Source organism: Macaca fascicularis, chromosome 7 (genome assembly GCF_037993035.2).
Source record: "Macaca fascicularis isolate 582-1 chromosome 7, T2T-MFA8v1.1".
NCBI lineage: Eukaryota > Metazoa > Chordata > Mammalia > Primates > Cercopithecidae > Macaca > Macaca fascicularis.
The window spans coordinates 27318975-27332061 of NC_088381.1; the positions used below are offsets into that span (position 1 = coordinate 27318975).

The window sequence follows — 13087 nt, forward strand, 5'->3', positions numbered from 1 at the left end:
ACAGGCATGAGCCACCGTGCCCAGCCTGAAGTCTTGAATTCAGGTAGTATTAGTCCTCTGAATTTGCTATCCTTCAATACTATGTTGTCTGTACTGGGTCTTTTGCCTCTCTTTTTTAGAAAAAGTTTATTGATATATATCAATAAATTGATTGAAAAATAACTTGCCAGGATTTTGACTGGGATTGCATTTAATCCACAGACTAAGTTAGGAAGAAGTGACTTCTTGATAATATTAAGTCTTCCTAGCTATAAACATGGAATATCCCACTATTTATTTTGTTCTTTGATATCTTTCATTAGTTATATAGATTTCTTCATATAGATCTTATACAAAGTTTTCTTTCTTTCTTTTTTTTTTTGAGATGGAGTATCACTCTGTCACCAGGCTGGAGTGCAGTGGTGCAGTCTCGGCTCACTGCAACCTCCGCCTCCTGGGTTCAAGTGATTCTCCTGCCTCAGCCTCCCAAGTAGCTGGGATTACAAGCACGCGCCACCACGCCCAGCTAACTTGTGTATTTTTAGTAGAGACGGGGTTTCACCATGTTGTTCAGGCTCGTTTTGAACTCCTGACCTTGTGATCCACCAGCCTCGGCCTCCCAAAGTGCTGGGATTACAGGCGTGAGCCACCGCACCCACCGATCTTGTACATAGTTTTTAGATTTATACCCACCTTAGTTTTGGCTGCTATAACAAAGTACCACAGACTGGATGGCTTAAATGAGATAAATTTATTTCTCACAGTTCTGGGGCCTGGGAATTCCAATATCAAAATGCCAGCAAATCCATTGTCTGATGAGGGCACTCTTCCTGGTTTATAGATGGCTGTCTTGCTGTTGCATTCTCACATGGTGGGAAGACAGAGAGAGAGTAAGATCAAGCCTTCATGTCTTTTCTTATAAGGGCATTAATGCCATTCATGAGGGTGCCACCCTCATGACCTAATTACCTCCCAAAGGTCTCTACCTCTTAATACAATCACACTGGAGGTTAGAATTTCAACATATGAATTTGTCGGGACACAACAATTCAGTCTATAGCATTCTGCCACTGGACCCCCAAAACTCCTGTCCATCTCATATGCAAAATACATTCATTCCAAATCAACAGCCTCAAAAGTCTTAACTCATTGCAGTCTGAACTCTAAAGTTCAAAGTCCAAAGTCTCATCTAAATGAGACATGAATAAGAATAGACGTAAGATTCAGCATGAGGCAAAATTCCTCTCCAGCTGTGAACCTGTGAAACCAAATTAGTTATGTGTTTCCAAAATAAAACTGTGGGAAAGGGATAGGATAAATATTCGCATCCCAAAAAGGAGAAATAGGAAAGAAGAAAGCGATGATGGAGTCCCAAGAAAGTCCCAAACCTATCAAGGCAAAATTCGTAAGATGTTAAGGCTTGATGAGCTACTTTGGCTCAATGCTCTGCCTTCTGGAACCCACTGGGGTAGCAGTCCCGCCTGTGTGGCTGTCTCTGGTGGAGGTCACACACCCATGGCTCTGCCAGGCTGGAGTTGTACCTCAGTGGCTCTGCTGAATAGTGCTGTGCCTCTGCTGCTTCAGGTGGCCCTGCGCCCATGGCTCCATTGGGCATTGGTCCTTCTCTTTGAAACTGAGGCGGAGGCAGCCCTGTTCCCCAAGTTAGGCATTCTTGTCCTATGGTGGGAGTGGTGGCCTGATGATCTTCGAATCATTTTTGGGTTCTTTCTTCTCTTGTTTTGAGGAATAGTGCATGTTCACAGCTCTATTATCCAGTCCTGCAGGATCTAAGAAGGCTGACAGTTTCCCTCTGCTTAGTCCCAGCTGGCACTGTTTCTGCTGCTATAATCTTGTCTTTATTCCCAGCTTCTGTTGAGATACATGGCTGATTTGGTTCATAGTTCACACCCATGCTAATCTTTTTTATCAAATTGGTGGTCTGATATGCCCTTTGTGTTCTCTTTGAACACACCTTCTTATTTTTAAAATAATATGAACAGACTTAGAATTTTCCAAATCTTTATGTTCTAATTCCTTTTTGCTTAACAATTCTATTTTCAATTTATTTCTTCCTCTTGCACTTTACTATAAGCAGTAAGGAGGGACCATGCTGCTCCTTTAACACTTTGCTTAGAAATTTCCTCAGCTAAGGCTGGGAGTGGTGGCTCGCTGTAAAGCACTGTAATCCTGGCACTTTGGGAGGCCGAGGCGGGCAGATTGCCTGAGCTCAGGAGTTGGAGACCAGCCTGGGCAACATGGTGAAACCCTGTCTCTACAAAAAATACAAAAATTAGCCAGGCAGCGTGGCGGGCACCTGTAATTCCGGCTACTCGGGAGGCTGAGGGAGGAGAGTCACTTGAACCCGGGAGGTGGAGGCTGCAGTGAGCCGAGATCGCACCACTGCACTCCAGCCTGGGCAGCAGAGAGAGACTCCATTTCAAAAAAAAAAAAAAAAAGGAAAAAAAAAGCAATCTCAGCTAATGTCCAATTTCCTTCTTTTCTTTTCTTTCTTGAGACGGAGTCTCGCTCTGTTGCCCAGGCTGGAGTGCGGTGGCACAATCTTGACTCACTGCAACCTCCGCTTCCTGGGTTCAAGCAATTCTCCCACCTCAGCCTCCCAAGTAGCTGGGATTACAGGTGCCTGCCAGCACACCCAGCAAATTTTTCTATTTTTAGTAGAGATGCGGTTTCATCATGTTGGCCAGGTCGGTCTCAAACTCCTGACCTCAGGCAATCCGCCCACCTCAGCCTCCCAAAGTGCTGGGATTACAGTCATGAACCACCGTGCCTGGCCTAAATGTCCAATTTCATTGCTCATTCATTATACCTTTTACCAAACACTAGAACATGAACAGTATTCAGCCAAATTCTTTGCTACTTTATGATGAGGATAGCCTCCAGGAAGAAATAAAAACGCTGAACAGACTAATAACAAGCAGCAAGATAGAATCAGGAAAAAAAAAAAAAAAAAGCCAACATAAAAAGTCCCAGGACCAGATGGATTCACAGCTGAATTCTATCAGACATTCACAGAAGAACTGATGCCAATCCTACTAAAACTATTCCAAAACATAGAGAAAGGGAATCTTTCCTCCCTAAATCATTCTATGAAGCCAGTATCACCCTAATATCCAAAAAGAATATAACAAAAAAAGAAAGCTGCAGGCCAGTATCCCTGATGAACATGATGCAAAAATCCTCAACAAAATGCTAGCTAACTGAATCCAACAGCATATCAAAAAGATAACACATCATGATCAAGTTGGTTACATACCAGGGATGCAGGGGTGGTTTAACATACACAAGTCAGTAATTGTGACACCCCATATAAGCAGAATTAAAAACAAAAATCAGGCCGGGTATGGTGGCTCACGCCTGTAATCCCAGCACTTTGGGAGGCTGAGGTGGGCGGATCACCTAAGGTCAGGAGTTTGAGACCACCCTGGCCAACATGGGGAAACCCCATCTCTACTAAAAATACAATAATTAGCTGGTTGTGGTAGCGGGTGCCTGTAATCCCAGCTACTTGGGAGGCTAAGGCAGGAGAATTGCTTGAACTCGGGAGGCAGAAGTTGCAGTGAGCTGAGATCACGTCACTGCACTCCAGCCTGGGTGAGACAGTGAGACTCTGTCCCACAAAAATCAATCAATCAATCAATCATACGATCATCTCAATAGATGCAGAAAAAGCATCCTTTTTTAATAAAAACCCTCAACAAAATTGGCATAGAAGGGACATACCTCAAAGTAATGAAAACCATCTATGACAAACCCACAGCCAACATCACCATACTGAATGGGGAAACACTGAAAGCATTATTATATATAACTGAGAACTGGAACAAGGCAAGGATGACCACTTTCACTACTTCTATTCAACATAGTATTGGAAGTCCTAGCCAGAGCAATCAGACAAGATAAATAAAAAGCATCCACATTGGAAAAGAGGAAGTTAAACTGTTGCTGTTTGCCAATGATATGATTGTATACCTAGAAAACTCTCAAGATGCATCCAAAAAGTTCCTAAATCTGATAAATAAATTCAGTAAAGTGTCAGGATACAAAATCAATGTACATAAAATAGTAGAACTGCTACACACCAACAACAACCAAGCTGAGAATTAAATCAAGAACTCAATCCCTTTTATAATAGTTGCAAAAAGAAAATTTGTAAACAAAGTACTTAGGCCTGACCAACATGATGAAACCCTGCCTCTACTAAAAATACAAAAAAAAAAAAAAAATTAGCTGGGCATGGTGGCAGTTGCCTGTAATCCCAGCTACTCAGGAGGCTGAGGCAGGAGAATCACTTGAACCTGGGAGGTGGAAGTTGCAGTGAGTCGAGATGGCACCACTGCACTCCAGCCTGGGCGACAGAGTGAGACTCTATCAAAAAAAACAAAAACAACAACAACAACCACACACACACAAAACAAACAAACAAACAAAAAATCTTAGGAATATACTTAACCAAAGTGGTAAAAGATCTCTACAAGGAAAACTACAAAACCCTGCTGAAAGAACTCATAGGGCTGGGTGTGGTGGTTCATGCCCATAATCCCAGCACTTTGGGAGGCCGAGGCAAGTGGATCACGAGGTCAGGAGTTCGAGATCAGCCTGGCCAACATGGTGAAACCTTGTCTCTACTAAAAATACAAAAATTAGCTGGGCATGGTGTTGGGTGCCTGTAATCCCAGCTACCTGGGAGGCTGAGGCAGGACAATTGCTTGAACCTGGGAGGTGGAGGTTGCAGTGAGCTGAGATTGTGCCACTGCACTCCAGCCTGGGGAAAAAAAAAAAAAAAAGATCTGAAAGAACTGATAGATAACACAAACAAATGGAAACACATCCCATGCACATGGATGGGTAGAATCAATATTGTGAAAATGACCATAAGCAATCTACAGATTCACTGCCAAAAGCAATCTACAGATTCAATGCAATTCCCATCAAAACACCATCATCGTTCTTCACAGAACTAGTAAAAACAATCCTAAAATTTATATGGAACCAAAAAAGAGTCTGCATAGCCAAAACAGTACAAAGCAAAAAGAACAAATCTGGAGGCATCACATGACCTGACTTCAAACTATATTATAAGGCTATAGTTACCAAAACAGCATGGTACTGGTATAAAAGTAGGCATGTAGGCCTGGCATGGTGGCTCAAGCCTGTAATCCCAGCACTTTGGGAGGCCGAGACGGGTGGATCACGAGGTCAGGAGATCGAGACCATCCTGGCTAACACGGTGAAACCCCCTCTCTACTAAAAAATACAAAACTAGCCAGGCGAGGTGGTGGGCGCCTGTAGTCCCAGCTACTCAGGAGGCTGAGGCAGGAGAATGGTGTGAACCCGGGAGGCGGAGCTTGCAGTGAGCTGAGATCCGGCCACTGCACTCCAGCCTGGGAGACAGAGCGAGACTCCGTCTCAAAAAAAAAAAAAAAAAGGTAGGCATGTAGACTAACAGAATGGAATAGAGAACCCAGAAATAAAACCAAATACTTATAGCCCACTGATCTTCAACAAAGCATACAAAAACATAAAGTGGGAAAAGGACACCCTATTCAATAAATGGTGCTGGAATAACTGGCAAGCCACATGTAGAAGAATGAAACTGGATCCTCATCTCTTACCTTATTCAAAAATCAACTCAAGATGGACCAAAGACTTAAATCTAAGATCTGAAATCACAAAAATCCTAGAAGATAACATTGGAAAAACTCTTCTAGACATTGGCTTAGGCAAAGAATTCATGACTAGGAACCCACAAGCAAATGCAGCAAAAACAAAAATAAACAAATGGGACCTAATGAAACTAAGAAGCTTCTGCCAGCAAAAGAAATAATCAGCAGAATAAACAAACAACCACAAGAGTAGAAGAAAATATTTGTAAACTATGCATCTGACAAAAGACTGATATCCAGAATCTGCAAGGAACACAAACAAATCAGCAAGAAAAAACCAAATAATCCCATCAAAAAGTGGGCAAAGGACATGAATAGACAATTCTCAAAAGAAGATATATACAAATGACCAACAAACATGAAAAAATGCTCAACATCACTAGTTATCAGGGAAATGCAAATTAAACCACAATGAAACACCACCTTACTCCTGCAAGAATGGCCAGAATTTAAAAATAATTTTTAAAAATGTGTTGGTGTGGATGTGGTAAAAAGGGAACACTCCTACATGGCTGATGGGAATGTAAGCTAGCACAACCACGATGGAAAACGGTATGGAAAATCCTTAAAGAACTAAAAGTAAAACTACCATTCAATCCAGTAATCCCAATACTGGGTATCTACCCAAAGGAAAAGAAGTCATTATATGAAAAAAGATGCATGTACTCACATATTTATAGCAGCACAATTAACAATTGCAAAAATATGGAACCAACCTAAATGCCCATCAACCAACAAGTGAATAAAGAAAATGTGGTACATATACACTATGGAATACTACTTAGCCATAAAATGGAATGAAATAATGGCCTTTGCAGCAACTTGGATGGAGCTGGAGGCCATTATTCTCAGATAAGTAATTCAGAAAAGGAAAACCAAGTATCGTATGTTCTTGCTTATAAGTGGGAGCTAAGCTATGAGGATACAAAGGCATAAGAATGATAGAATGGACTTTGGGGACTTGGAGGGATGGGTGGGGGGGGGTAAGGGATAAAAGACTACATCTTGGGTACAGTGTACACTGCTTGGGTGATGGGTGCACTAAAATCTCAGAAATCACCATTAAATAACTTATCCATGTTACAAAAGAACACCTGTTCTCCCAAAACCATTGAAATAAAATTTTAAAAAGATAGCCTCTTCTCCATTGTCCAGTAACATGTTCCTCATTTCCATCTGAGATCTCATCAGAGTGGTCTCACTATCCATATATTTACCAACTTTCTGTATGTAGTTACTTCTATATTTTCTAAGAAGATGGAAGCTTTCTCTCCAGAAATCTTTTCTTTCTGAGCCTTTACCAGAATCATCTTTAAAAATTTCTTTATGGCATCACTGGCTTTATCTAGCATGCACCTCAAAACTCTTCCAACTTCTACCCATTACCTAGTTCCAAAGATGCTTCCACATTTTAAGGCATTTGTTACAGCAGCACCTCACTTCTTGGTACCAATTTCTGTATTAGTCAGAACATATATACGTAGATATTTATTAGAAAGTATTAGCTCATGTGATTATAGAAGCTGAGAAGTCCCAGGATTTGCCATCTAAAGCTGGAGACCCAAGAAAACTGATGGTGTAGTTCAAAGGCCTGAGAGCTGGATAGCTGATGGCGTAGATTCCAGTTTGAATCTGTAGGCCTGAGAACCAGGAGCAGTGTGAGCAGAAGATTGATGTCCCAGTCCAAGCAGTCAGGCAAAGAACAAATTCAATTTTCCTTCACCTTTTTGTTCTATTCAGTCCCTCAACAGATTGGGTGATGCCCACCCACATGGGGAAAGGCCATCTTTATTCAGGTCACCAATTTGAATGTTAATTTCTCCAGAAACACCCTCACAGACACACCTAGAAATAATGTCTAGGAGTTCAAGAGTTCAAGACCAGCCTGGCCAACATGGTGAAACTCTGTCTGTACTAAAAACACAAAAATTAGCTGGGCGTGGTGGCAGGCACCTGCAATCCCAGGTACTTGGGGGGCTGAGGTAGGAGAATCGCTTGAACCTAGGAGGCAGAGGTTGCAGTGAGCCAAGATCATGCCATTGCACTCCAGCCTGGGATACAAGAGTGAAACTCTGTGTCCAAAAATAAAAAATAAAAATAAAATAAAATAAGAATTCACCATTATAATACCTAAGCTTTCATTTTTTGATATGCTAATGTAAATGCTAATGTGTTTTTAATTTCTTTTTTTTTTTTTTTTGAGACGGAGTCTCGCTCCGTCGCCCAGGCTGGAGTGCAGTGGCGCGATCTCGGCTCACTGCAAGCTCCGCCTCCCGGGTTCACGCCATTCTCCTGCCTCAGCCTCCCGAGTAGCTGGGACTACAGGCGCCCACAACCGCGCCCGGCTAATTTTTTGTATTTTTAGTAGAGACGGGGTTTCACCGTGGTCTCGATCTCCTGACCTTGTGATCCGCCCGCCTCGGCCTCCCAAAGTGCTGGGATTACAGGCGTGAGCCACCGCGCCCGGCCAATGTTTTTAATTTCAAATTCCATTTGCTCATTGCCAGTATATAGGATAGTGACTGACTTTCATACATTAACCTGTGTCCTACAATTTGGCTAATTGCAGGATACAATTAGCTTATTAGTTTCAGGAGCTTTCTGGTTGAATCTTTTCGATTTTCTACGTAGATTATCACATCATCTGTAAACAAAGACTATTTATTTCTTCCTTTCCAACCTATATACTGGTTATTTTCTTTTAAAAATCTTATCGCAGTAGCTAGGACTTCCAGATGTTGAAAAGCAGTGGTAAGATAAAATATCCTAGCCTTGTTCCTGATCTCAGTGGGAAAGCTTTGTTTCTCACCATTTAAGTAAAATTTTTGCTGTAGGTTTTTTATAGTCCTTCTTTATCAAATTGAGGAAATTCCCCCTCTATTCCTCATCTGCTGAGAGTTTTTATCATGAATGGGTGTTGGATTTTTATAAGTGCCTTTTCTGCAGCCATTGATATAATCATGTGACTTTCTTTAGTCTATCTATGGATTTCAATAATATATTTTTATATATTGAACCTGCCTTGTATACTTGGGATAAATTTCACTTGGTTGTAGTGTATAATTCTTTTTATACATCATCGGATTCAATTTGTTAATATTTTAGGGGGGATTTTTGCAGCTACATTCATGAGAGATACTGATCTGTACTTATCTTTTTTTGTTATGTCTTTTTCTGATTTTGATGTTAGGGCAATGCTGGCCTCATAGAATGAGTTAGAAGGTATTCTCTGTGCTTCTATCTTTTGGAGAAGATTATAGAGAATTGATGTATGTACTTTCTTCCTTAAATGTTTGGTAGAATGGTGGACACGTCTGAGCCTGGTGTTTTCTAATTTGGAAGATTATTAATTATTGTCAATTTTAAAAATAGATATAGGTCTATTTCTTCTTGTGTAACTTTTGACAGATTATTTCTTTGAAGGAATTGCTCCATTACATCTGGGTTATCATATATATGGACATAGAGTTATTCACAGTATTCTTGTATTATTCTTCTAATGTCCATGGGATCTGCAGTAATATCTACTCTTTCATTTCTGGAATCAGTAATTTTTTTTCTTAGTTAGCAGGGCTAGAGTCTTATTGATTTTATTGATCTTTTCAAGGAACCAAGTTTTTGCTTTATTGATTTTCTCTGTTATTTCCTGTTTTCAATTCCATTGATTTCTCTGGGAGTTTTTTTGCTTATTTTTGTTTTGGGTACAAAGGTTATCCTGAATCTCTGGTAATTTTTTCAGATTTTTTTTTCTTAGCATTTTTCAGTTTCACCATGGAGTGTGTGGAAGTATTTTTTCTTGTTGTGTAAATAGTATAATGCTTGGACAGTGGTGTGCTGGTAAACGTGGAAGTGGGGGTTGATTTGTAGCAATTTGCCAATTTCTGTGACATAAACATTCCCTCAATAACCTATTTCAAGCTACCAATGTAACATCTTTAAGTAAAGATTTGAGAAGAGATGCAGAGTGGCATACCATTTTATTTTAGCCATGCAAACATGATAGACATGAATAAGCTCAAGAGCATTAATAATAGTAAAATGTAGTAAAATAATTAGGAATTGACAAGCTTTAAATATTTATTACTTATGTTTTTAATATAATTATTTAATGATAAGTTTATGCAATTTAATTTTAATAATGGTTGTTAACACTTAGCTTGCACATTTTCTGAATATTTAACAAGCTGCTCTCATAAGCTGGCTCCAGCATATTTCTTCAGTATAAGGATTTATCTCTCTTTAATTCCTGAAAATTCTTGGCTATTATCTCTTCAAATATTGTCTCCCCCTCCCATTCTTTTTGCTTTCTCCTATTTTAATAAACTCCTATTAAATACATGACAACTCTGCTCATAGTAGTTTTTTTCTTTTACATTTTCAATTTTTTTTTTTTTTTTTTGAGACAAGGTCTCACTGTCACCCAGGCTAGAGTGCAGGGGCACAATCATGCTCACTGCAGCCTCGACTTCCTGGGCTCAAGTGACCTCAGTCTCCCAGTAGCTGGGACTACAGGTGTGTATCACCACACCCAGCTAACTTTTTTTGTATTTGTTTTTTGCAGAGATGGGGTTTTGTCTTGTTTCCCAGGCTTGTCCACAACTCCCGGGCTCAAGTGGTCTGCCCCCTTCCACCTCCCAAAGTGCTAAGATTACAGGTGTGAGCTACCACACCTGGCTTCTACTCTTGTTTTTATTTTATTTAAACATTTTTGGCCAGGTGTGGTGGCTCACACCTGTAATCCCAGCACTTTGGGAGGACGAGGTGGGCAGATCACCTGAGGTCAGGAGTTCGAGACCAGCCTGACCAACATGGTGAAACTCTGTCTCTACTAAAAATACAAAATTAGCTGGGCATGGTGGTGCATGGCTGTAATCCCATCTACTTGGGAGGCTGAGGCAGGAGAATTGCTTAAACCTGGGAGATGGAGGTTGCAGTGAGCTGAGATTGTACCATTGCACTCCAGCCTAGGGAACAAGAACGAAATGCTATCTCAAAAAACAAAAATTTATTTACTTACTTTCTTTATTGTTTAAATTTTTATTTTTTTATGGGTTTGAATCTACTCTTTTTAAAGTTGCTGTTTATTTTTAAAATTTCTAGTTCTTAAATTTCAAATTCCCCCATTTCCTGTTTATGATTATTTTATCAGATTCCTAACAGGAAATAGATGATATACTAAAATTTGTATAATTCCAAGGTGGTTTATTTACAGAGGGACCATTTACAGAGGTGTAAGCAGGGTGTAGTGTGGCCACAAAGGATAGTGCAATAACCTGGAAATGGTTGCAGTGGAGCCATTACTACTCCTTGGCCTGAAGAGGCAAGGATAGGGAGAAGTGTCTAGAATTTGAAAGAAACTCATGAAGAAAAGATCACCTTGAGAGGTGCAATTACCTTCTGTTTAGAGACACAGCCAACAGCTGAGAGAGAGTCAACTGGGGAATAAAACTGATCCCACTTTCCAATATTCTGCTAGGGTTTCCCATTGGCTGAATCCAACAAGAGGCCAGAGGACATGAGAACTCACTGATGCAGTCCATGCAGGTCTGGCTCCAGCAACAGAAGACAGATGTAGAATAGTGGAGAGTGGGTCTACCGGGGCAAGTGGAAGATATGTAATGTACCTTTTCTCCATCCCAGTGAGGCGTTTCTGCATGTGATTTGTAAGTTTTGGCTGTGAGTTCATCTTTAGCAGGTTGTTTTACATGGGAGTCCCTTGTGCCCTGGGTTGGGAGGGGTCTCGGTTAAGAAGTTTTGTGTTTGCCTGTCTCTGGGACACAGAAACACTGTATTTGGATCTATTTTCATGTGTGTTTTTCTACTTAGAGTTCCTACACCTTGCAAGTAGTGTGAATTCAGATCTTTTGTCCATAGTGACACAGGTCTGTGTTTCTGATTTCTTTGGATTCATTTGATTCATGGCCCTAGGCTTTCAGCAGGATTCCTTGCTGCTTCCCTTGCTAAGGACCACAGTTTACCTCCTGGTTTACTTCAAGAGCACCCTCTGTGTCTCCTGTCATTATATGGGGACTTTGGTTCCAGCTCCTTATCTTTTACAAAAATTATGGTCTAATTAAAAATTATTTATTTATTTATGATTTTTTTAATTTTTAAAAATTGTGGCAGCAGGGTGCAGTGGCTCACACCTGTAATCCCAGCACTTTGGGAGGCAGAGGCAGGCAGATCACGAGGTCAGGAGTTCCAGACCAGCCTGGCCAATATGGTGAAATCTCGTCTCTACTAAAAATACAAAAAATCAGCCGGGTGTGGTAGCTCACGCCTGTAGTCCCAGCTACTCGGGAGGCTGAGGCAGAAGAATTGCTTGAACGTGGGAGGCGGAAGTTGCAGTGAGCTGAGATCGCGCCACTACACTCCAGCCTAGGCAACAGAGCGAAACTCCGTCTCAGAAAAAACAAAACAAAACAAAAAAACCTGTGGCAAAATACATAAAATTTGCCATCTTCACCTTTTTCTCAATGTAAAGTTCAGTGGCATTAAGTATATTCCCATTGTTGCACTACCATCATCACCATCTATCTCCAAAGTTTTCATCTCCCCAACCTGAAATACCATCCCCATTAAACAATAACTCCCCATTTCTCCCTCCTCCATTGGCATTGGCATTTACCGTTCTACCTTCTGTCTCAAAGAATCTGACTACTGTAAATATCTCATAGCAGTGGAATCATATAGTGTTTTTGTGTGTGTGTGTGTGTGTGACTGGCTTATTTCAATTAGCATAATATCCTCAAGGTTCAACCATGTTGTAGCATATGTCAGAATTTCCTTCCTTTTTATGACTGAAAAGCTTTCCATTGTATGTATACATCACATTTTATTTATCTGTGCCTTCATTTATGGACATTTAGGCTACTTCCACCTTTTGGCTGTTACAAATAATGCTGCTATAAGCATGGGTGTACAATCAGTTCTCTGTCTTTTGTGGACTTAAGATTTAGTATCCTTTCTGCATATATGCATTTAAACTTTCTCATTCAGCACCAAAGGCCTACTTCCAATTTCAAAACCCGTCTTGAGTGATGTAGCTTCTGCTCCCATTTATCAGGAATGCTGGGTACAGGTAAGCAGGTTATATCCCACATAAAGAAACCTGGGCAAGGTCGTGCATGGGGATAATATCAAGCTTGAACTCCACTCACCAATTTCTGAACCCATGAGGGTGAATTTGTTCAGGGAGTAGGTCTAGTTTTGATTCATGCAAAGGCACGGGTTGGCTGCCTTGCCACTCATTCGCTTACATCTTTTTATGGCTTTTAGTTTCTGCTTCACTTTTGGCATCTAGAGATTTACCTTTCTTGATTTTGAATTCATTCATGTATTTAATTTTTTGTTGTTATATTTTCTATTATTTGTATATGTTTGGAATAGGATTGTCTTAGTCAGTTTGGGCTACTGTAACAAAT

General features: G+C 40.6%; 1 long non-coding RNA gene across 1 annotated transcript in view; it reads right to left on the bottom strand.

The window, feature by feature from the left end:
• Window positions 1-1710: 1710 nt before the first annotated feature.
• The window catches only part of LOC123574426 (uncharacterized), a 57421-nt gene continuing 46044 nt past the window's right edge, over window positions 1711-13087 (bottom strand). The window contains exon 3 of the long non-coding RNA XR_012414969.1: window positions 1711-1848. This is a non-coding gene — a long non-coding RNA (uncharacterized lncRNA). The remainder of the gene's footprint in view (window positions 1849-13087) is intronic.